The following is a 26,605-nucleotide window of genomic DNA, read 5'->3' as shown; positions in this document are numbered from 1 at the left end:
TATACACACGCTGTATCCTGCTGTATGTGTATACATAATAATAATATACACACGCTGTATCCTGCTGTATGTGTATACATAATAATAATATACACACGCTGTGTCCTGCTGTATGTGTATACATAATAATAATATACACACGCTGTATCCTGCTGTATGTGTATACATAATAATAATATACACACGCTGTATCCTGCTGTATGTGTATACATAATAATAATATACACACGCTGTGTCCTGCTGTATGTGTATACATAATAATAATATACACACGCTGTGTCCTGCTGTATGTGTATACATAATAATAATATACACACGCTGTATCCTGCTGTATGTGTATACATAATAATAATATACACACGCTGTGTCCTGCTGTATGTGTATACATAATAATAATATACACACGCTGTGTCCTGCTGTATGTGTATACATAATAATAATATACACACGCTGTGTCCTGCTGTATGTGTATACATAATAATAATATACACACGCTGTATCCTGCTGTATGTGTATACATAATAATAATATACACACGCTGTGTCCTGCTGTATGTGTATACATAATAATAATATACACACGCTGTGTCCTGCTGTATGTGTATACATAATAATAATATACACACGCTGTGTCCTGCTGTATGTGTATACATAATAATAATATACACACGCTGTGTCCTGCTGTATGTGTATACATAATAATAATATACACACGCTGTATCCTGCTGTATGTGTATACATAATAATAATATACACACGCTGTGTCCTGCTGTATGTGTATACATAATAATAATATACACACGCTGTGTCCTGCTGTATGTGTATACATAATAATAATATACACACGCTGTGTCCTGCTGTATGTGTATACATAATAATAATATACACACGCTGTGTCCTGCTGTATGTGTATACATAATAATAATATACACACGCTGTGTCCTGCTGTATGTGTATACAGAATAATAATATACACACGCTGTATCCTGCTGTATGTGTATACATAATAATAATATACACACGCTGTATCCTGCTGTATGTGTAAACATAATAATAATATACACACGCTGTATCCTGCTGTATGTGTATACATAATAATAATATACACACGCTGTGTCCTGCTGTATGTGTATACATAATAATAATATACACACGCTGTATCCTGCTGTATGTGTATACATAATAATAATATACACACGCTGTATCCTGCTGTATGTGTATACATAATAATAATATACACACACGCTGTGTCCTGCTGTATGTGTATACATAATAATAATATACACACGCTGTGTCCTGCTGTATGTGTATACATAATAATAATATACACACGCTGTGTCCTGCTGTATGTGTATACATAATAATAATATACACACGCTGTGTCCTGCTGTATGTGTATACATAATAATAATATACACACGCTGTATCCTGCTGTATGTGTATACATAATAATAATATACACACGCTGTATCCTGCTGTATGTGTATACATAATAATAATATACACACGCTGTGTCCTGCTGTATGTGTATACATAATAATAATATACACACGCTGTGTCCTGCTGTATGTGTATACATAATAATAATATACACACGCTGTGTCCTGCTGTATGTGTATACATAATAATAATATACACACGCTGTGTCCTGCTGTATGTGTATACATAATAATAATATACACACGCTGTGTCCTGCTGTATGTGTATACATAATAATAATATACACACGCTGTGTCCTGCTGTATGTGTATACATAATAATATACACACGCTGTGTCCTGCTGTATGTGTATACATAATAATAATATACACACGCTGTGTCCTGCTGTATGTGTATACATAATAATAATATACACACGCTGTGTCCTGCTGTATGTGTATACATAATAATAATATACACACGCTGTGTCCTGCTGTATGTGTATACATAATAATAATATACACACGCTGTGTCCTGCTGTATGTGTATACATAATAATAATATACACACGCTGTGTCCTGCTGTATGTGTATACATAATAATAATATACACACGCTGTATCCTGCTGTATGTGTATACATAATAATAATATACACACGCTGTATCCTGCTGTATGTGTATACATAATAATAATATACACACGCTGTATCCTGCTGTATGTGTATACATAATAATAATATACACACGCTGTGTCCTGCTGTATGTGTATACATAATAATAATATACACACGCTGTATCCTGCTGTATGTGTATACATAATAATAATATACACACGCTGTGTCCTGCTGTATGTGTATTCATAATAATAATATACACACGCTGTGTCCTGCTGTATGTGTATACATAATAATAATATACACACGCTGTATCCTGCTGTATGTGTATACATAATAATAATTTCTACTTCAGGGTCCATAGGGGGTCCACAGGGTTGACCTTGGGGTATAGCTGGATCTGGATCCACGGGCACCACGCAGTTAAAGCTTTGCTGCTCCCAGGATGCACTTGGGTCCGGCCTCCTCTATACCCCGCCCCGGCCACAGGCACCTCAGTTTTAGTTGGTGCCCGGCCGGAGTCGGGTCACCCTGTCGCAGTGGCGCTGCAGGAGCAGCCCCTAAGCTTTATTTTAAAAGAGAAATTTTTTATTTTTTTTTCTACTTTTTTTACACTGTTAGAGCGGCAGCATCAGACTGTCCTTTAGGACGTCCACGCTGCCGCTCCTTCTCCCCGCTGGCGCCGCGACGCCAGTACAGCTCTGGGGATCGCGGCGGGACCCCAGAGCCTGTACTAGCCGGGCTCTGGGGACTCCCTTGACTGCTGCCGGACGCGACGGGGATCAGGTAAGCCGCGGGTCGCCGCGTGCGGCGGCCCGCGGATACTTCAATGCAGTCAGGAGCCTCCGGTCTCTGGGGACAGACCGGAGGCGCTAGTGGCGGCTGCGGGCTCCCCCTCAATTGAGGAATACCCCGCGTGTACGCTAGACCACCAGGGTATCAGGCTGGTAGCGGGACCGGCAACCCGGGGGTTAATTGCTAGCCAGGGGAGGCAGCCTTCCCTGTCTAGCGGCTCCTCCCCACAGCTCAGCGCGCCTTTCAACTAGGAGTCTGGCGTCGCTGAGCTGCTCTTATCTCTCGGCCACTCCTCCTCTGAGGTCTCCGGCGGCCATCTTTACTGGCACATCGCAGACTCCCAGGCGGTATCAAGTGGACCGGTCCCCCTGTGTACCTCTCCCCTGCTAAAGAACAGTGTACACAGCGCTATAGCCCTCCCAGACACTGAATCTGGGCGGTTGATTGTAGCGGAAGGTGCAGTGAGTATAACTTTTCTGCATTGTATGTGACTATTGCTAGTGCTGCCTGTCTGTGACTTATTCTCCTTACTGTCAGCTTATAACTATCCCTTTCCTTCTCCTACGGCCCGGCAGGTGTGTGGGGGAAGGGCGTTTTTCTGAGACCCTCACTTATATAAAACACGTATTTGTGGGGTCAGTCACATACTGTTGTGTGCTACACAGTACCATATCTGGGCTGTTGTGTCGCATACTGGTGAGTGCGCGGGTGTTAAAACCGTAATTCCTCTGGTGATACCTGTTTCTTGTGATTTACGGTATCATGTCTGATGAGGAGACTGAGCGCTCTGTGGCTCCTGTGCTATTTTCCTGCAGACGCTGTGCTGCTGGAGTTGATGGGGAGGACTTATCTCAGGATGGTCTGTGCGGGCGGTGCCAGCTGGTACCGGGCCCCTCCAACCCCCCTGTATCACAGGACCCTCCTTGGGCGATGTTTTCACAGGTGCTGGCGTCTATTGCGGACCGGTTATCGGTCCCATCAGCGGTCCCTTCTAGGGCGTTACCGCAGCCCACCATCCCCCATTCCCCGAGGGTTCCACAAATGTTGCGGTCTTCCCCCGGGGCCCAGACTGTGGGTCCTTACTCGGGACTGCCTGTGTATGTGCAGTCTTCCCCAGGGACACGTCAGTCTGTAGTGCCTTTGCAGAGTTTTGCTCCGACGACTCCTCCGCCTTGGGTGGATGTTCTATCCAGCTCCGTACAGAGTCTGGCGGCTTCATCCTCAGCGTTTCAGTCCATGTTGCAAGGTGATGTGCCACCAAGGGTGTCTAAACGTCCGGTTGTGAGTTCACTAGCTGCGCAGTTGTCGGACTCGGAAGTGTCCTCAGATGATGGAGAAATCCATGAGGACTCTGACTCTGATGTCATGGGGCAGGAGGTGGAAGCTAAGTCCTCCATTAATGTTCCAGCCTTAGTTAGGGCGGTGCGGGCTATCCTACATGTTGAGGATGATGCGCCGGCTCCTAGGTCGAAGTTTCCTAATTTTAAAAAGGCCAAGGTGACCTCAACTGTGTTCCCCCTGTCTGATCAATTATCGGATCATATGGCGGCGGACTGGCAATTACCTAGTAAGAGGTTCCATCCACAGAAGAGGTTGGCGGCGAACTATCCTTTTCCTGAAGCTCATTGCAGGAAATGGGAAACTCCGCCGGCGGTGGATTCCCACGTTACCCGCTTGATCAAAAGCGTGACGCTGCCATTGCCGTCTATCTCCTCTTTGAAGGATCCCACGGACAGGAAGGTGGAGACTTGTTTAAAGTCCATTTATTCTCTTTCCGGGGCGGTGGCTCGCCCGTCCATGGCTATCTCCTGGGTGGCTAAAGCCATTGAGGCATGGGCCAATGCCTTGGAGGATACCTTTCCTGATGAGGCTCCGGATATCCAGAGAGCGTTAGTGGGACAGATGCGGGATGCAGCTTCCTATATTGGGGAAGCGTCTTTGGATGCCAGCCTGCTCACTTCTAGGGTGTCGGCTGCAGCGGTGTCTGCTCGGCGCTCCCTGTGGCTGAGGTCCTGGAGGGCTGATGCAGATTCAAAAAAGGGTCTGGAGGCCTTGCCTTTTAATGGTGATTTACTATTTGGTCCGGATTTGGACAGAATAGTGGATACTTTGGCAAAGTCCAAGTCGGCTTTTCTCCCTTCGGCCTCTGCGCCGGCTAAAGTGAGGAGCTCTGCCTTTCGGTCCTTTCGGGTTCAGGGTAAGGCCAAGGGCCAGTCCTTCCCGAGACATTCGGCGACCAAGGCCGCACCCAAGCCCAAGAAGCAGGCATGGAGTGCTCGGCGCCCTTCTTCCAAGCAGGAGGATAAGCCTGCTGCCTGATGGGACGGGCCTCTCTCTGGGGGACCCCAGAGTGGGAGGCCGACTTCTCCAATTCGCCCAGTGTTGGCACAATACCACCACGGATGCCTGGGTTCGAGAAGTAGTCTCTCAGGGGTACGCCCTGTCTTTTCGGTTCAGGCCGCCCCACCAGTTTTTCTGTACGAGTCCTTCTCTGGACAAGACCAAAGCTGGTCAGATTCAGGTAGCTATAGAATCCTTGCTACAAGCAGGGGTCATTGTTCCCGTTCCGCAGTCTCAGCGCGGGACGGGGTACTATTCTACTCTGTTTCTGGTACAGAAACCCAATGGTTCTCATCGCCCTATCCTGAATTTGAAGTCTCTGAACAGTAACCTCAGAGTTCCCAGGTTCAGGATGGAAACGTTATGTTCCATCATTCTGGCGATGGAACCCGGGGATTATATGGTCTCCCTCGATATCCAGGACGCCTATCTCCATGTGCCCATAGCACCGGCACATCAGCGGTATCTGAGGTTTGCTATCCTGAACCATCACTACCAATTTCGGGCGTTGCCTTTTGGCCTTTCCACGGCTCCGAGGGTGTTCACCAAGGTGATGGCGGTTATGGCTGCCCACCTTCGGGGTCAGGGTCTACGTCTGTTGCCGTACCTGGACGATCTTCTGCTGCTGGCGAGCTCCCCGGAGGTGCTTCTTCGACATCTCCACCTGACCATTGCTTGTCTTCAAGCACACGGGTGGTTGATAAACTGGAAGAAGTCCTCCCTGATTCCATCACAGCGGATGGTTCATTTGGGAGCCCTGCTGGATTCTCGTCAGCAGCGGATTTTCCTAACTCCAGAGAAGGTCTCCTCCCTGCAGCTGCGGATACACAGTTGCCTGAGCAGTTGCCGCCTGTCGGTCCATTCAGCTATGAGAGTTCTGGGGTCCATGGTGTCGACATTCGACATGGTGGAATTTGCCCAGTTCCATTCCCGGCCCCTGCAGGGGCTGATTCTATCGGAATGGAACGGGTTACCTCACCGGATCCGCTCTCAGATGCTGGTGTTGTCCGCGGAGGTTCGGCAGTCTTTGGCTTGGTGGCTTCAGACGGTGCATCTGGTCGAGGGGCGCCCCTTTTGGATCCCGGACTGGGTCCTGCTCACGACGGATGCCAGTCTTCGGGGTTGGGGGGCAGTGACCGGCTCATTATCGCTTCAGGGTCGTTGGTCCGCGGAAGAAGCACTTCTCCCCATCAACATCCTGGAACTGCGGGCTGTGTACAGGGCCCTGCAGTCGTCCGGCCCCGCTCTTCACGCAAGGGCGGTTCAGGTGCAGTCCGACAAAGCCACCACGGTGGCGTACATCAACCACCAAGGGGGAACTCGCAGTCGGGCAGCAATGTCGGAGGTGTCTCGCATTCTTGCTTGGGCGGAGTGTCACGTTCCAGCGATCTCGGCAGTCTTCATTCCCGGAGTCCTCAATTGGGAGGCGGACTTCCTCAGCCGTCACGATGTGCATCCCGGGGAATGGTCGCTTCACCCAGAGGTGTTTCAGCTACTCGTGGACAGGTGGGGGCTGCCGGAGCTGGACTTGATGGCCTCCCGTCACAATCACAAGTTGCCCGTTTACGGGTCAAGGACAAGAGACGCAGGCGCCTGTCTGGTAGACGCTCTGTCGGTGAAATGGACGTTTCACCTGGCGTATCTGTTTCCTCCGATATCCTTACTTCCTCGGGTTCTGCGGAAATTCAAGCAGGACGGCGGCACGCTCGTGTTGGTGGCTCCGGCGTGGCCCAGACGTCTTTGGTACTCCGATCTGAGGTGCCTCTCCATCGACGCTCCGTACCTTCTTCCTCAGCGTCGGGACCTGTTGTCTCAGGGGCCCTGCCTTTACCCGGATCTGGGTCGGCTGTCTTTGACGGCGTGGCTCTTGAGACAGCCGTCTTGAGGTCTAGGGGTTTCTCCAGTTCAGTGATTGGTACCATGCTTAGGGCACGCAAGCCTGCTTCCGCGCGGATTTACCACAGGGTGTGGCGCACTTATTTTCAGTGGTGTGAATCCAGAAACTATGATCCGCAGGTGTTCCGGGTTTCCAGAATGTTGGAATTTCTTCAATCGGGTTTGGACCTCGGCTTACGCCTGGCCTCTCTGAAGGTTCATGTGTCTGCTTTGTCCGTGTGGTTTCAGCGACGGATTGCTACACTGCCAGATGTTTACACCTTTTTCCAAGGTGTTCTCAGGATCCAGCCTCCCTTCGTGCCTCCGGTGGCTCCGTGGGACTTGACGGTGGAACTGAGGGTCTTGCAGGGTCCTCCTTTTGAGCCGCTTGAGTCGGTGGAGCTCAAGTGGCTGACATTTAAGACCATTTTTCTCCTGGCAATTGCTTCGGCCAGGAGGGTTTCAGAATTGGGGGCGCTTTCCTGTCGCCCTCCTTTCCTGATTTTTCACCAGGACAGGGCAGTGCTCCGCACGCGTCCTGAGTTTTTGCCCAAAGTGGTTTCAAAGTTCCACATTAATCAGGAACTTGTTGTGCCAGCTTTTCAGTCACCTGATCTTTCTGCTGGTGAGGCTTCCTTGGATGTGGTCCGGGCACTTAGAATCTATGTGGACCGGACTGCTTCGGTTAGGAAGTCGGATTCTTTGTTTGTCCTCTTCGGTTTTCACAAGAGGGGTTGGCCTGCCAACAAGCAAACATTAGCCCGTTGGCTTCGTTCAGTTATTTGTGAGGCTTATGCGCAGGAGGGTTTACCTGTGCCAGCCTCTGTTAAGGCTCATTCCACTCGTTCTGTGGGTCCCTCTTGGGCTGCTAGACGTGGCGCCTCCGCTGTTCAGCTGTGTAAGGCGGCTACTTGGTCTTCAATTCAGACGTTTTTGAGGTTTTATGCGTTTGACACCATCGCCTCTCAGGATGCATCCTTTGGGCGCCGGGTACTCCTTTCAGCACAGGAGCGTCCCCGCCCTTAGTTGAACTGCTTTGGGACATCCCCAAGGTCAACCCTGTGGACCCCCTATGGACCCTGAAGTAGAAAACAAGAGATATGGTAAGAACTTACCTTTGTTATCTCTGTTTCTACGAAGTCCATAGGGTCCACAGGGCGCCCGCCCTGACGCACCTGGCTTCAAATGGGCTGTGTGGCTGGTCACCGGTTTTCCGTCTCCCATTTCTGTGAGTATGGTTTCTTGTGTGTTCCAGTCTTCCTTCTCTCTGTTTAGTCTCCTCCTCCGGCCTTAGCTGCTTACCAACTGAGGTGCCTGTGGCCGGGGCGGGGTATAGAGGAGGACGGACCCAAGTGCATCCTGGGAGCAGCAAAGCTTTAACTGCGTGGTGCCCGTGGATCCAGATCCAGCTATACCCCAAGGTCAACCCTGTGGACCCTATGGACTTCGTAGAAACAGAGATAACAAAGGTAAGTTCTTACCATATCTCTTGTTATACACACGCTGTGTCCTGCTGTATGTGTATACATAATAATAATATACACACGCTGTGTCCTGCTGTATGTGTATAAATAATAATAATATACACACGCTGTGTCCTGCTGTATGTGTATACATAATAATAATATACACACGCTGTGTCCTGCTGTATGTGTATACATAATAATAATATACACACGCTGTATCCTGCTGTATGTGTATACATAATAATAATATACACACGCTGTGTCCTGCTGTATGTGTATACATAATAATAATATACACACGCTGTGTCCTGCTGTATGTGTATACATAATAATAATATACACACGCTGTGTCCTGCTTTATGTGTATACATAATAATAATATACACACACTGTATCCTGCTGTATGTGTATACATAATAATAATATACACACGCTGTATCCTGCTGTATGTGTATACATAATAATAATATACACACGCTGTGTCCTGCTTTATGTGTATACATAATAATAATAATATACACACACTGTATCCTGCTGTATGTGTATACATAATAATAATATACACACGCTGTGTCCTGCTGTATGTGTATACATAATAATAATATACACACGCTGTATCCTGCTGTATGTGTATACATAATAATAATATACACACAAGCTGTGTCCTGCTGTATGTGTATACATAATAATAATATACACACGCTGTATCCTGCTGTATGTGTATACATAATAATAATATACACACGCTGTGTCCTGCTGTATGTGTATACATAATAATAATATACACACGCTGTGTCCTGCTGTATGTGTATACATAATAATAATATACACACGCTGTGTCCTGCTGTATGTGTATACATAATAATAATATACACACGCTGTGTCCTGCTGTATGTGTATACATAATAATAATAATATACACACACGCTGTGTCCTGCTTTGTGTATACAGAAGAATAATATGCACACGCTGTGTCCTGCTGTATGTGTATACATAATAATAATATACATACGCTGTGTCCTGCTGTATGTGTATACATAATAATAATATACACACGCTGTGTCCTGCTGTATGTGTATACATAATAATAATATACATACGCTGTGTCCTGCTGTATGTGTATACATAATAATATACACACACGCTGTGTCCTGCTTTATGTGTATACATATTATACACACAAGCTGTGTCCTGCTTTATCTGTATACAGAAGAATAATATACACACGCCGTGTCCTGCTTTGTGTATACAGAAGAATAATATACACACACGCTGTGTCCTGCTGTATGTGTATACATAATAATAATATACACACGCTGTATCCTGCTTTATGTGTATACAGAAGAATAATATACACACAAGCTGTGTCCTGCTGTATGTGTATACAGAAGAATAATATACACACAAGCTGTGTCCTGCTTTATGTGTATACAGAAGAATAATATACACACACGCTGTGTCCTGCTTTATGTGTATACAGAAGAATAATATACACACAAGCTGTGTCCTGCTTTATGTGTATACAGAAGAATAATATACACACACGCTGTGTCCTGCTTTATGTGTATACAGAAGAATAATATACACACATGCTGTGTCCTGCTGTATGTGTATACATAATAATAATATACACACACGCTGTGTCCTGCTTTATGTGTATACAGAATAATAATATACACACGCTGTGTCCTGCTGTATGTGTATACATAATAATAATATACACACACGCTGTGTCCTGCTTTATGTGTATACAGAAGAATAATATACACACGCTGTGTCCTGCTTTATGTGTATACAGAAGAATAATATACACACGCTGTGTCCTGCTTTATGTGTATACAGAAGAATAATATACACACGCTGTGTCCTGCTTTATGTGTATACAGAATAATAATATACACACAAGCTGTGTCCTGCTGTATGTGTATACATAATAATAATATACACACGCTGTATCCTGCTGTATGTGTATACATAATAATAATATACACACGCTGTGTCCTGCTGTATGTGTATACAGAAGAATAATATACACACACGCTGTGTCCTGCTTTATGTGTATACAGAAGAATAATATACACACGCTGTGTCCTGCTTTATGTGTATACAGAAGAATAATATACACGCTGTGTCCTGCTTTATGTGTATACAGAAGAATAATATACACAGAAGCTGTGTCCAGCTTTGTGTATACAGAAGAATAATATACACACATGCTGTGTCCTGCTTTATGTGTATACAGAAGAATAATATACACACAAGCTGTGTCCTGCTTTGTGTATACAGAAGAATAATATACACACATGCTGTGTCCTGCTGTATGTGTATACAGAAGAATAATATACACACACGCTGTGTCCTGCTGTATGTGTATACATAATAATAATATACACACGCTGTGTCCTGCTTTATGTGTATACAGAAGAATAATATACACACACGCTGTGTCCCGCTTTATGTGTATACATAATAATATACACACGCTGTGTCCTGCTTTATGTGTATACAGAAGAATAATATACACACAAGCTGTGTCCTGCTTTGTGTATACAGAAGAATAATATACACACACGCTGTGTCCTGCTTTATGTGTATACAGAAGAATAATATACACACAAGCTGTGTCCTGCTTTATGTGTATACAGAAGAATAATATACACACACGCTGTGTCCTGCTGTATGTGTATACATAATAATAATATACACACGCTGTGTCCTGCTTTATTTGTATACAGAAGAATAATATACACACGCTGTGTCCTGCTTTATGTGTATACAGAAGAATAATATACACACGCTGTGTCCTGCTTTATGTGTATACAGAAGAATAATATACACACGCTGTGTCCTGCTTTATGTGTATACAGAATAATAATATACACACAAGCTGTGTCCTGCTTTGTGTATACAGAAGAAAAATATACACACACGCTGTGTCCTGCTTTATGTGTATATAGAAGAATAATATACACACGCTGTGTCCTGCTGTATGTGTATACATAATAATAATATACACACGCTGTGTCCTGCTTTATGTGTATACAGAAGAATAATATACACACACGCTGTGTCCTGCTTTATGTGTATACAGAAGAATAATATACACACACGCTGTGTCCTGCTTTATGTGTATACAGAAGAATAATATACACAAGCTGTGTCCTGCTTTATGTGTATACAGAATAATAATAATATACACACGCCGTGTCCTGCTTTATGTGTATACAGAAGAATAATATACACACAAGCTGTGTCCTGCTTTATGTGTATACAGAAGAATAATATACACACACGCTGTGTCCTGCTTTGTGTATACAGAAGAATAATATACACACAAGCTGTGTCCTGCTTTATGTGTATACAGAAGAATAATATACACAAGCTGTGTCCTGCTTTATGTGTATACAGAATAATAATAATATACACACGCTGTGTCCTGCTTTATGTGTATACAGAAGAATAATATACACACACGCTGTTTCCTGCTTTATGTGTATACAGAAGAATAATATACACACACGCTGTGTCCTGCTGTATGTGTATACATAATAATAATATACACACAAGCTGTGTCCTGCTTTGTGTATACAGAAGAATAATATACACACGCTGTGTCCTGCTTTATGTGTATACAGAAGAATAATATACACACATGCTGTGCCCTGCTGTATGTGTATACATAATAATAATATACACACGCTGTGTCCTGCTTTATGTGTATACAGAAGAATAATATACACACGCTGTGTCCTGCTTTATGTGTATACAGAAGAATAATATACACATGCTGTGTCCTGCTTTATGTGTATACATTATAATAATATACACACACGCTGTGTCCTGCTTTATGTGTATACAGAAGAATAATATACACACGCCGTGTCCTGCTTTGTGTATACAGAAGAATAATATACACACGCTGTGTCCTGCTTTATGTGTATACAGAAGAATAATATACACACGCTGTGTCCTTCTTTATGTGTATACAGTATAATATACACACGCTGGGTCCTGCTTTATGTGTATACGGAAGAGTAATATACACACGCTGTGTCCTGCTTTATGTGTATACAGAAGAATAATATACACACGCTGTGTCCTGCTTTATGTGTATACAGAAGAATAATATACACACGCTGTGTCCTGCTTTATGTGTATACAGAAGAATAATATACACACAAGCTGTGTCCTGCTTTGTGTATACAGAAGAATAATATACACACACGCTGTGTCCTGCTTTATGTGTATACAGAAGAATAATATACACACGCTGTGTCCTGCTTTATGTGTATACAGAAGAATAATATACACACAAGCTGTGTCCTGCTGTATGTGTATACATAATAATAATATACACACGCTGTGTCCTGCTTTATGTGTATACAGAATAATAATATACACGCAAGCTGTGTCCTGCAGTATGTGTATACAGAAGAATAATATACACACGCTGTGTCCTGCTTTATGTGTATACAGAAGAATAATATACACACGCTGTGTCCTGCTTTATGTGTATACAGAAGAATAATATACACACACGCTGTTTCCTGCTTTATTTGTATACAGAAGAATAATACTCACACAAGCTGTGTCCTGCTTTATGTGTATACATAATAATAATATACACACATGCTGTGTCCTGCTTTGTGTATACATAATAATATACACACACTGTATCCTGCTTTATGTGTATACAGAAGAATAATATACACACGCTGTGTCCTGCTGTATGTGTATACAGAAGAATAATATACACACACGCTGTGTCCTGCTTTATGTGTATACAGAAGAATAATATACACAATCTGTGTCCTGCTTTATGTGTATACAGAAGAATAATATACACACACGCTGTGTCCTGCTTTATGTGTATACAGAAGAATAATATACACGCTGTGTCCTGCTTTATGTGTATACATAATGATAATACACACAAGCTGTGTCCTGCTTTATGTGTATACAGAAGAATAATATACACACACGCTGTGTCCTGCTTTATGTGTATACAGAAGAATAATATACACACACGCTGTGTCCTGCTTTGTGTGTATACAGAAGAATAATATACACACACGCTGTGTCCTGCTTTATGTGTATACATAATAATAATATACACACACGCTGTGTCCTGCTTTATGTGTATACAGAAGAATAATATACACACACGCTGTGTCCTGCTTTGTGTATACAGAAGAATAATATACACACACGCTGTGTCCTGCTTTATGTGTATACAGAATAATAATATACACACAAGCTGTGTCCTGCTTTATGTGTATACAGAAGAATAATATACACACATGCTGTGCCCTGCTTTATGTGTATACAGAAGAATAATATACACACGCTGTGTCCTGCTTTATGTGTATACAGAAGAATAATATACACACGCTGTGTCCTGCTTTATGTGTATACAGAAGAATAATATACACACGCTGTGTCCTGCTTTATGTGTATACATTATAATAATATACACACGCTGTGTCCTGCTTTATGTGTATACAGAAGAATAATATACACACGCCGTGTCCTGCTGTATGTGTATACATAATAATAATATACACATGCTGTGTCCTGCTTTGTGTATACATAATAATATACACACGCTGTGTCCTGCTTTATGTGTATACAGAAGAATAATATACACACGCTGTGTCCTGCTTTGTGTGTATACAGAAGAATAATATACACACGCTGTGTCCTGCTTTATGTGTATACATTATAATAATATACACACACGCTGTGTCCTGCTTTATGTGTATACAGAAGAATAATATACACACGCCGTGTCCTGCTGTATGTGTATACATAATAATAATATACACATGCTGTGTCCTGCTTTGTGTATACATAATAATATACACACGCTGTGTCCTGCTTTATGTGTATACAGAAGAATAATATACACACGCTGTGTCCTGCTTTGTGTATACAGAAGAATAATATACACACAAGCTGTGTCCTGCTTTGTGTATACAGAAGAATAATATACACACGCTGTGTCCTGCTTTATGTGTATACAGAAGAATAATATACACACATGCTGTGTCCTGCTTTATGTGTATACAGAAGAATAATGTACACACGCTGTGTCCTGCTTTATGTGTATACAGAAGAATAATATACACACGCTGTGTCCTGCTGTATGTGTATACAGAAGAATAATATACACACGCTGTGTCCTGCTTTGTGTATACAGAAGAATAATATACACACACGCCGTGTCCTGCTTTGTGTATACAGAAGAATAATATACACACGCTGTGTCCTGCTTTATGTGTATACAGAAGAATAATATACACACGCTGTGTCCTTCTTTATGTGTATACAGTATAATATACACACGCTGGGTCCTGCTTTATGTGTATACGGAAGAGTAATATACACACGCTGTGTCCTTCTGTATGTGTATACAGAAGAATAATATACACACGCTGTGTCCTGCTTTATGTGTATACAGAAGAATAATATACACACGCTGTGTCCTGCTTTATGTGTATACAGAAGAATAATATACACACAAGCTGTCTCCTGCTTTATGTGTATACAGAAGAATAATATACACACATGCTGTGTCCTGCTTTATGTGTATACAGAAGAATAACATACACACGCTGTGTCCTGCTTTATGTGTATACAGAAGAATAATATACACACACGCTGTGTCCTGCTTTATGTGTATACAGAAGAATAATACACACACACGCTGTGTCCTGCTTTATGTGTATACAGAAGAATAATATACACACGCTGTGTCCTGCTTTATGTGTATACAGAAGAATAATATACACACATGCTGTGTCCTGCTTTATGTGTATACAGAAGAATAATATACACACACGCTGTGTCCTGCTTTGTGTATACAGAAGAATAATATACACACGCTGTGTCCTGCTGTATGTGTATACAGAATAATAATATACACACGCTGTATCCTGCTGTATGTGTATACATAATAATAATATACACACGCTGTGTCCTGCTTTATGTCTATACATAATAATAATATACACACGCTGTTTCCTGCTGTATGTGTATACATAATAATAATATACACACGCTGTGTCCTGCTTTATGTGTATACAGAATAATAATATACACACAAGCTGTGTCCTGCTGTATGTGTATACATAATAATAATATACACACGCTGTGTCCTGCTGTATGTGTATACATAATAATAATATACACACGCTGTGTCCTGCTGTATGTGTATACATAATAATATACACACGCTGTGTCCTGCTGTATGTGTATACATAATAATAATATACACACGCTGTGTCCTGCTGTATGTGTATACATAATAATAATATACACACGCTGTGTCCTGCTGTATGTGTATACATAATAATAATATACACACGCTGTGTCCTGCTGTATGTGTATACATAATAATATACACACGCTGTGTTCTGCTGTATGTGTATACATAATAATAATATACACACACGCTGTGTCCTGCTTTGTGTATACTGAAGAATAATATACACCCATGCTGTGTCCTGCTTTATGTGTATACAGAAGAATAATATACACACACGCTGTGTCCTGCTTTATGTGTATACAGAAGAATAATATACACACACGCTGTGTCCTGCTTTATGTGTATACAGAAGAATAATATACACACATGCTGTGTCCTGCTTTGTGTATACAGAAGAATAATATACACACACGCTGTGTCCTGCTTTATATGTATACAGAAGAGTAATATACACAATCTGTGTCCTGCTGTATTTGTATACAGAAGAATAATATACACACGCTGTGTCCTGCTTTATGTGTATATAGAAGAATAATATACACACGCTGTGTCCTGCTGTATGTGTATACAGAAGAATAATATACACACACGCTGTGTCCTGCTTTATGTGTATACAGAAGAATAATATACACACACGCTGTGTCCTGCTTTATGTGTATACAGAAGAATAATATACACAAGCTGTGTCCTGCTTTATGTGTATACAGAATAATAATAATATACACACGCCGTGTCCTGCTTTATGTGTATACAGAAGAATAATATACACACAAGCTGTGTCCTGCTTTATGTGTATACAGAATAATAATATACACACGCTGTGTCCTGCTTTGTGTATACAGAAGAATAATATACACACAAGCTGTGTCCTGCTTTATGTGTATACAGAAGAATAATATACACAAGCTGTGTCCTGCTTTATGTGTATACAGAATAATAATAATATACACACGCTGTGTCCTGCTTTATGTGTATACAGAAGAATAATATACACACACGCTGTGTCCTGCTTTATGTGTATACAGAAGAATAATATACACACACGCTGTGTCCTGCTTTATGTGTATACAGAAGAATAATATACACACACGCTGTGTCCTGCTTTATGTGTATACAGAAGAATAATATACACACAAGCTGTGTCCTGCTGTATGTGTATACATAATAATAATATACACACAAGCTGTGTCCTGCTTTGTGTATACAGAAGAATAATATACACACGCTGTGTCCTGCTTTATGTGTATACAGAAGAATAATATACACACATGCTGTGCCCTGCTGTATGTGTATACATAATAATAATATACACACGCTGTGTCCTGCTTTATGTGTATACAGAAGAATAATATACACACGCTGTGTCCTGCTTTATGTGTATACAGAAGAATAATATACACATGCTGTGTCCTGCTTTATGTGTATACATTATAATAATATACACACACGCTGTGTCCTGCTTTATGTGTATACAGAAGAATAATATACACACGCCGTGTCCTGCTTTGTGTATACAGAAGAATAATATACACACGCTGTGTCCTGCTTTATGTGTATACAGAAGAATAACATACACACGCTGTGTCCTGCTTTATGTGTATACAGAAGAATAACATACACACGCTGTGTCCTTCTTTATGTGTATACAGTATAATATACACACGCTGGGTCCTGCTTTATGTGTATACGGAAGAGTAATATACACACGCTGTGTCCTGCTTTATGTGTATACAGAAGAATAATATACACACGCTGTGTCCTGCTTTATGTGTATACAGAAGAATAATATACACACGCTGTGTCCTGCTTTATGTGTATACAGAAGAATAATATACACACAAGCTGTGTCCTGCTTTGTGTATACAGAAGAATAATATACACACACGCTGTGTCCTGCTTTATGTGTATACAGAAGAATAATATACACACGCTGTGTCCTGCTTTATGTGTATACAGAAGAATAATATACACACAAGCTGTGTCCTGCTGTATGTGTATACATAATAATAATAATATACACACGCTGTGTCCTGCTTTATGTGTATACAGAATAATAATATACACACAAGCTGTGTCCTGCAGTATGTGTATACAGAAGAATAATATACACACGCTGTTTCCTGCTTTATTTGTATACAGAAGAATAATACTCACACAAGCTGTGTCCTGCTTTATGTGTATACATAATAATAATATACACACATGCTGTGTCCTGCTTTGTGTATACATAATAATATACACACACTGTATCCTGCTTTATGTGTATACAGAAGAATAATATACACACGCTGTGTCCTGCTGTATGTGTATACAGAAGAATAATATACACACACGCTGTGTCCTGCTTTATGTGTATACAGAAGAATAATATACACAATCTGTGTCCTGCTTTATGTGTATACAGAAGAATAATATACACACACGCTGTGTCCTGCTTTATGTGTATACAGAAGAATAATATACACGCTGTGTCCTGCTTTATGTGTATACAGAAGAATAATATACACGCTGTGTCCTGCTTTATGTGTATACAGAAGAATAATATACACACACGCTGTGTCCTGCTTTGTGTGTATACAGAAGAATAATATACACACACGCTGTGTCCTGCTTTATGTGTATACATAATAATAATATACACACACGCTGTGTCCTGCTTTATGTGTATACAGAAGAATAATATACACACACGCTGTGTCCTGCTTTGTGTATACAGAAGAATAATATACACACACGCTGTGTCCTGCTTTATGTGTATACATAATAATAATATACACACACGCTGTGTCCTGCTTTATGTGTATACAGAAGAATAATATACACACACGCTGTGTCCTGCTTTGTGTATACAGAAGAATAATATACACACACGCTGTGTCCTGCTTTATATGTATACATAATAATAATATACACACACGCTGTGTCCTGCTTTATGTGTATACAGAAGAATAATATACACACACGCTGTGTCCTGCTTTGTGTATACAGAAGAATAATATACACACACGCTGTGTCCTGCTTTATGTGTATACAGAAGAATAATATACACACATGCTGTGCCCTGCTTTATGTGTATACAGAAGAATAATATACACACGCTGTGTCCTGCTTTATGTGTATACAGAAGAATAATATACACACGCTGTGTCCTGCTTTATGTGTATACATTATAATAATATACACACGCTGTGTCCTGCTTTATGTGTATACAGAAGAATAATATACACACGCCGTGTCCTGCTGTATGTGTATACATAATAATAATATACACATGCTGTGTCCTGCTTTGTGTATACATAATAATATACACACGCTGTGTCCTGCTTTATGTGTATACAGAAGAATAAGATACACACGCTGTGTCCTGCTTTGTGTGTATACAGAAGAATAATATACACACGCTGTGTCCTGCTTTATGTGTATACATTATAATAATATACACACACGCTGTGTCCTGCTTTATGTGTATACAGAAGAATAATATACACACGCCGTGTCCTGCTGTATGTGTATACATAATAATAATATACACATGCTGTGTCCTGCTTTGTGTATACATAATAATATACACACGCTGTGTCCTGCTTTATGTGTATACAGAAGAATAATATACACACGCTGTGTCCTGCTTTGTGTATACAGAAGAATAATATACACACAAGCTGTGTCCTGCTTTGTGTATACAGAAGAATAATATACACACGCTGTGTCCTGCTTTATGTGTATACAGAAGAATAATATACACACATGCTGTGTCCTGCTTTATGTGTATACAGAAGAATAATGTACACACGCTGTGTCCTGCTTTATGTGTATACAGAAGAATAATATACACACGCTGTGTCCTGCTGTATGTGTATACAGAAGAATAATATACACACGCTGTGTCCTGCTTTATGTGTATACAGAAGAATAATATACACACGCTGTGTCCTGCTTTGTGTATACAGAATAATAATATACACACACGCCGTGTCCTGCTTTGTGTATACAGAAGAATAATATACACACGCTGTGTCCTGCTTTATGTGTATACAGAAGAATAACATACACACGCTGTGTCCTGCTTTATGTGTATACAGAAGAATAATATACACACGCTGTGTCCTTCTTTATGTGTATACAGTATAATATACACACGCTGGGTCCTGCTTTATGTGTATACGGAAGAGTAATATACACACGCTGTGTCCTTCTGTATGTGTATACAGAAGAATAATATACACACGCTGTGTCCTGCTTTATGTGTATACAGAAGAATAATATACACACACGCTGTGTCCTGCTTTATGTGTATACAGAAGAATAATATACACACAAGCTGTGTCCTGCTTTATGTGTATACAGAAGAATAATATACACACACGCTGTGTCCTGCTTTATGTGTATACAGAAGAATAATATACACACATGCTGTGTCCTGCTTTATGTGTATACAGAAGAATAACATACACACGCTGTGTCCTGCTTTATGTGTATACAGAAGAATAATATACACACACGCTGTGTCCTGCTTTATGTGTATACAGAAGAATAATACACACACACGCTGTGTCCTGCTTTATGTGTATACAGAATAATAATATACACACACGCTGTGTCCTGCTTTATGTGTATACATAATAATATACACATAAGCTGTGTCCTGCTTTATGTGTATACATAATATACACACGCTGTGTCCGGCTTTATGTGTATACATATTAATAATATACACACGCTGTGTCCTGCTTTATGTGTATACTGAAGAATAATATACACACACGCTGTGTCCTGCTTTATGTGTATACAGAAGAATAATATACACACGCTGTGTCCTGCTTTATGTGTATACAGAAGAATAATATACACACGCTGTGTCCTGCTTTATGTGTATACAGAAGAATAATATACACACATGCTGTGTCCTGCTTTATGTGTATACAGAAGAATAATATACACACGCTGTGTCCTGCTTTATGTGTATACAGAAGAATAATATACACACAAGCTGTGTCCTGCTGTATGTGTATACAGAAGAATAATATACACACGCTGTGTCCTGCTTTATGTGTATACAGAAGAATAATATACACACATGCTGTGTCCTGCTTTATGTGTATACAGAAGAATAATATACACACACGCTGTGTCCTGCTTTGTGTATACAGAAGAATAATATACACACGCTGTGTCCTGCTGTATGTGTATACATAATAATAATATACACAAGCTGTGTCCTGCTGTATGTGTATACATAATAATAATATACACACGCTGTGTCCTGCTTTATGTGTATACATAATAATATACACACACGCTGTGTCCTGCTTTATGTGTATACAGAAGAATAATATACACACATGCTGTGTCCTGCTGTATGTGTATACAGAAGAATAATATACACACACGCTGTGTCCTGCTTTGTGTATACAGAATAATAATATACACACGCTGTGTCCTGCTGTATGTGTATACATAATAATAATATACACACGCTGTGTCCTGCTGTATGTGTATACATAATAATAATATACACACGCTGTGTCCTGCTGTATGTGTATACATAATAATAATATACACACGCTGTGTCCTGCTGTATGTGTATACATAATAATAATATGCACACACGCTGTGTCCTGCTGTATGTGTATACAGAAGAATAATATACACACATGCTGTGTCCTGCTTTATGTGTATACAGAAGAATAATATACTCACAAGCTGTGTCCTGCTTTATGTGTATACAGAAGAATAATATACACACGCTGTGTCCTGCTTTATGTGTATACAGAAGAATAATATACACACGCTGTGTCCTGCTTTATGTGTATACAGAAGAATAATATACACACACGCTGTGTCCTGCTTTATGTGTATACAGAAGAATAATACACATACACGCTGTGTCCTGCTTTATGTGTATACAGAATAATAATATACATACACGCTGTGTCCTGCTTTATGTGTATACATAATAATATACACATAAGCTGTGTCCTGCTTTATGTGTATACATAATATACACACGCTGTGTCCGGCTTTATGTGTATACATATTAATAATATACACACGCTGTGTCCTGCTTTATGTGTATACTGAAGAATAATATACACACACGCTGTGTCCTGCTTTATGTGTATACAGAAGAATAATATACACACGCTGTGTCCTGCTTTATGTGTATACAGAAGAATAATATACACACGCTGTGTCCTGCTTTATGTGTATACAGAAGAATAATATACACACATGCTGTGTCCTGCTTTATGTGTATACAGAAGAATAATATACACACGCTGTGTCCTGCTTTATGTGTATACAGAAGAATAATATACACACAAGCTGTGTCCTGCTGTATGTGTATACAGAAGAATAATATACACACGCTGTGTCCTGCTGTATGTGTATACAGAAGAATAATATACACACATGCTGTGTCCTGCTTTATGTGTATACAGAAGAATAATATACACATGCTGTGTCCTGCTTTATGTGTATACAGAAGAATAATATACACACACGCTGTGTCCTGCTTTGTGTATACAGAAGAATAATATACACACGCTGTGTCCTGCTGTATGTGTATACATAATAATAATATACACAAGCTGTGTCCTGCTGTATGTGTATACATAATAATAATATACACACGCTGTATCCTGCTGTATGTGTATACATAATAATAATATACACACGCTGTTTCCTGCTGTATGTGTATACATAATAATATACACACGCTGTGTCCTGCTGTATGTGTATACAGAATAATAATATACACAAGCTGTGTCCTGCTTTATGTGTATACATAATAATAATATACACACGCTGTGTCCTGCTTTATGTGTATACAGAAGAATAATATACACACATGCTGTGTCCTGCTGTATGTGTATACATAATAATAATATACATACGCTGTGTCCTGCTTTATGTGTATACAGAAGATTAATATACACACGCTGTGTCCTGCTTTATGTGTATACAGAAGAATAATATACACACGCTGTGTCCTGCTGTATGTGTGTACAGAAGAATAATATACACACACGCTGTGTGGTTTGGTCAAAAGTTTTTGTCTGCTAAAGAAACATGGGGGGATATGCATGAGAAGTATGAAACAGACAAGGGGTGTATTACTGAAGCGAGAAGGAAGGAAGGATAGGGGATAAGAGTAAAGTCACTATACTGGAACCACTGGGATGAGGATGAGAGGGGGCAGCTGTAATTACTCCTGTGGGCTCTGCGCCTGGTGTAAATGACGTCCTCAGATTACTTCTCCCTCTCTCCACTGCTCTCTGTCAATAACATCATTGTGTGAGGCACCAGAAGGTGGGTGACCTGCAGCCCCTCGCAGCCCCTCAGTAGCAGCTCTGGCTTTCTCTGATGATTTGAGATATCTCCAGAGCGTTAATCTTCAATACATGGGGCAAGTAGCAGTGACCTCAGCAGATAGACGTCTCTGGAGCAATGCTGGACAGTGTGACTGTGTTTTCTTCAACTCGATCCACCCTGGAGACCCCCTGACGTGCCCCTAAACCACAGCTCTCTAGCCATGTTTATACGTCTTTACCCAAAGAATCCCTTAATCTCATCAACCCTCAACCAGAAGGACTCTAGTGAGGAAAACAAACTTTCTTTTCCTAATGTCTTATGCAAAAAGAAACCAGAATAATTTCATACATATATATATATATATATATAATATTTTCCCACATAGGGGCAACAGCCACGGTGCCCTCCTAGGTATATAGCAAATAGAGGCTGCACTGTCTATATGTCTATCTCATATCTATCCATCCAGGGAGGGTGCTTACATTAGGCAGCTTTAGACTGAGTCCACAAAAAAAAGGATGTGTGGGGGTGTAATAAGTACTGACATATATTGGTGCACAGATCTGTGGCATAAATATATTGGGGCATGGATGTGTTGCATAATGTATTGGGAGCATAGCTGTATGGCATATAAATAATTTGGGGCACAGGTGTATTAGGAGCATTGTTTGGCATAATTCATGGCTATGTGGCATACAATAACTTTGGTGCACAGCTGTGTGGCATATGTATTGGGACACACGTGTGGTATATTATGTATTGGGGCACAAATGTGTGGTATATTATGTATTGAGGCACAAATTTCTGTTATGTTTTTGGGGGCAGAAATGCGTGGCATATTATGCATTGGGGCGCAAATGTGTGGCTTATTGGAGGCATTGATGTGTAGCATAATTATGAATTGGGGATAAAGTTGTGTGGCATATAATGATTTGTGGAATATAATATATTATGAATTATGGTGCTGCCTGGCATTACCTCCCCCTGAGGGTCAGTCTCTGGTGCTGCCTGGCATTCCCTCCCTCTGAGGGTCAGTCCCTGGTGCTGCCTGGCATTTCCTCCCTCTGAGGGTCAGTCTCTAGTACTGCCTGGCATTTCCTCCCTCTGAGGGTCAGTCACTGGTGCTGCCTGGCATTCCCTCCCTCTGAGGGTCAGTCCCTGGTGCTGCCTGGCATTTCCTCCCTCTGAGGGTCAGTCTCAAGTACTGCCTGGAATTTCCTCCCTCTGAGGGTCAGTCCCTGGTGCTGCCTCCCTCTGAGGGTCAGTCCCTGGTGCTGCCTGGCATTTCCTCCCTCTGAGGGTCAGTCACTGGTGCTGCCTGGCATTTCCTCCCTCTGAGGGTCAGTCTCTGGTGCTGCTTGGCGTTTCCTCCATCTGAGGGTCAGTCCCTGGTGCTGCCTGGCGTTTCCTCCCTCTGAGGGTCAGTCCCTGGTGCTGCCTGGCGTTTCCTCCCTCTGAAGGTCAGTCCCTGGTGCTGCCTGGCATTTCCTCCCTCTGAGGGTCAGTCTCTGGTGCTGCCTAGCATTTCCTCCCTCTGAGGGTCAGTCCCTGGTGCTGCCTGGCATTTCCTCCCTCTGAGGGTCAGTCCCTGGTGCTGCCTGGCATTTCCTCCCTCTGAGGGTCAGTCCTTGGTGCTGCCTGGCATTTGCTCCCTCTGAGGGTCAGTCCTTGGTGCTGCCTGGCATTTCCTCCCTCTGAGGGTCATTCTCTGGTGCTGCCTGGGATTTCCTCCCTCTGATGGTCAGTCCCTGGTGCTGCCTCCCTCTGAGTCCCTGGTGCTGCCTGGCATTTCCTCCCTCTGAGGGTCATTCTCTGGTGCTGCCTGGCATTTCCTCCCTCTGATGGTCAGTCCCTGGTGCTGCCTGGCATTTCCTCCCTCTGATGGTCAGTCCCTGGTGCTGCCTGGCATTCCCTCCCTCTGATGGTCAGTCCCTGGTACTGCCTGGCATTTGCTCCCTCTGAGGGTCAGTCCCTGGTGCAGCCTGGCATTTCCTCCCTCTGAGGGTCAGTCCCTGGTGCTGCCTGGCATTTCCTCCCTCTGAGGGTCAGTCACTAGTGCTGCCTGGCATTTCCTCCCTCTGAGGGTCAGTCCCTGGTGCTGCCTGGCATTCCCTCCCTCTGATGGTCAGTCCCTGGTGCTGCCTGGCATTTCCTCCCTCTGATGGTCAGTCCCTGGTGCTGCCTGGCATTTCCTCCCTCTGAGGGTCAGTCACTAGTGCTGCCTGGCATTTCCTCCCTCTGAGGGTCAGTCCCTGGTGCTGCCTGGCATTCCCTCCCTCTGATGGTCAGTCCCTGGTGCTGCCTGGCATTCCCTCCCTCTGATGGTCAGTCCCTGGTGCTGACGGAGGTGTTGGCTGTTATTGTGGAGCCTGCTTGGGAGAAGTGTTTATGCATCTCATACCTTCAATTGGTACAAAGACTCCCAACCTGCCAAGCTGATTTCCCTCTCATTTGGTGCTTAACTATGAATATGGTTCCATTAGAAATCACGATCATTTAAAAGGAAAGCCCCCACTGTCATCATATGTTATCTTATAGAAAAAGAGCAACCACAAAGGTTATCGTCACTCTCTGTATTTATTATACACAGTAATGACGTGAAGAAGTGCCGCCTTTTACCACAGTATATAGCGACCACGGGAATAACGCCAATGGTAGCTGCAGGTGCGCTGGTCACGCTGAGATATAAAACGGAACTTTTATTGATAACTCAAAATATTAGAAATTCCTACAAAAACCCTTAAAATTGTGAAATATAGATTTAAAATAAGAGGTGACCAGAAATAGTCTGTGCAATACCCAGGGACTGGTACTGACATAGTACATCAGCCGCACAAACATGTAAGTAATGAGTCACTAGACACAGTCACACTAGCTATATATAACTGACCTATTGTGGTGTACTCACTAGTATATAACCTGCCACTGATTGTAGTGAGTACACCACGATAGGTCAGTTATATACAGTATACCTAGTGTGACTTACTATATATAGACCACAGGTAATTGTACAGGCCCATACATAATGTAAGACACCATTGTACGCGCAATGTTTGGCCTAAGTATTTAGCCCTTGCATACTGCGACAGTACCAGTCCCTGGGTATTCCACACACTATTTATGTACACCTCTATTTCTACTTCAGGGTCCATAGGGTATCCACAGGATACCTTGGGGTATTGGTGATGACGTCAGTCTTCAGGCACCACAGAGTTAAAGTTTTCAGCCTCCCAGGATGCATCTGGGTCCCTCTCCTATACCCCGCCCCCGGGCCAAGGCATCTCAGTTTCGTCGGTGCCTGGCTGGAGTCGGAGGCACTGTGCAGAGGGGGGCTATGAAGAGCCCCTGAAGTTTCTTTTAAAGGCAGTGCTGGCGGCACATTTGGGAGTACAGCATGGACAGTCAGTACTGACGTCCATGCCGTCTCCCCTACACCCCGCCGGTACCAGAACGCCGGTACTGATCTGGGGATGCTGGTAGACATCTGGGGTCACGGCTAGCGGTGTCCCCAGATGT

At 42.2% G+C, this 26,605-nt stretch overlaps 1 protein-coding gene across 3 annotated transcripts in view; it reads left to right on the top strand.

Moving 5' to 3' along the window:
* Positions 1-26,605, top strand: part of MTOR (mechanistic target of rapamycin kinase) — a 393,475-nt gene that overhangs the window by 167,612 nt on the left and 199,258 nt on the right. The gene's annotated exons all lie outside the window — the stretch shown is intronic.

Source organism: Taudactylus pleione, unplaced genomic scaffold (genome assembly GCF_031769625.1).
Source record: "Taudactylus pleione unplaced genomic scaffold, aTauple2 ptg000441l, whole genome shotgun sequence".
NCBI lineage: Eukaryota > Metazoa > Chordata > Amphibia > Anura > Myobatrachidae > Taudactylus > Taudactylus pleione.
The sequence above is the reverse complement of the archived record's forward strand: the minus strand, read 5'-3'. Positions and strand labels throughout refer to the sequence as shown.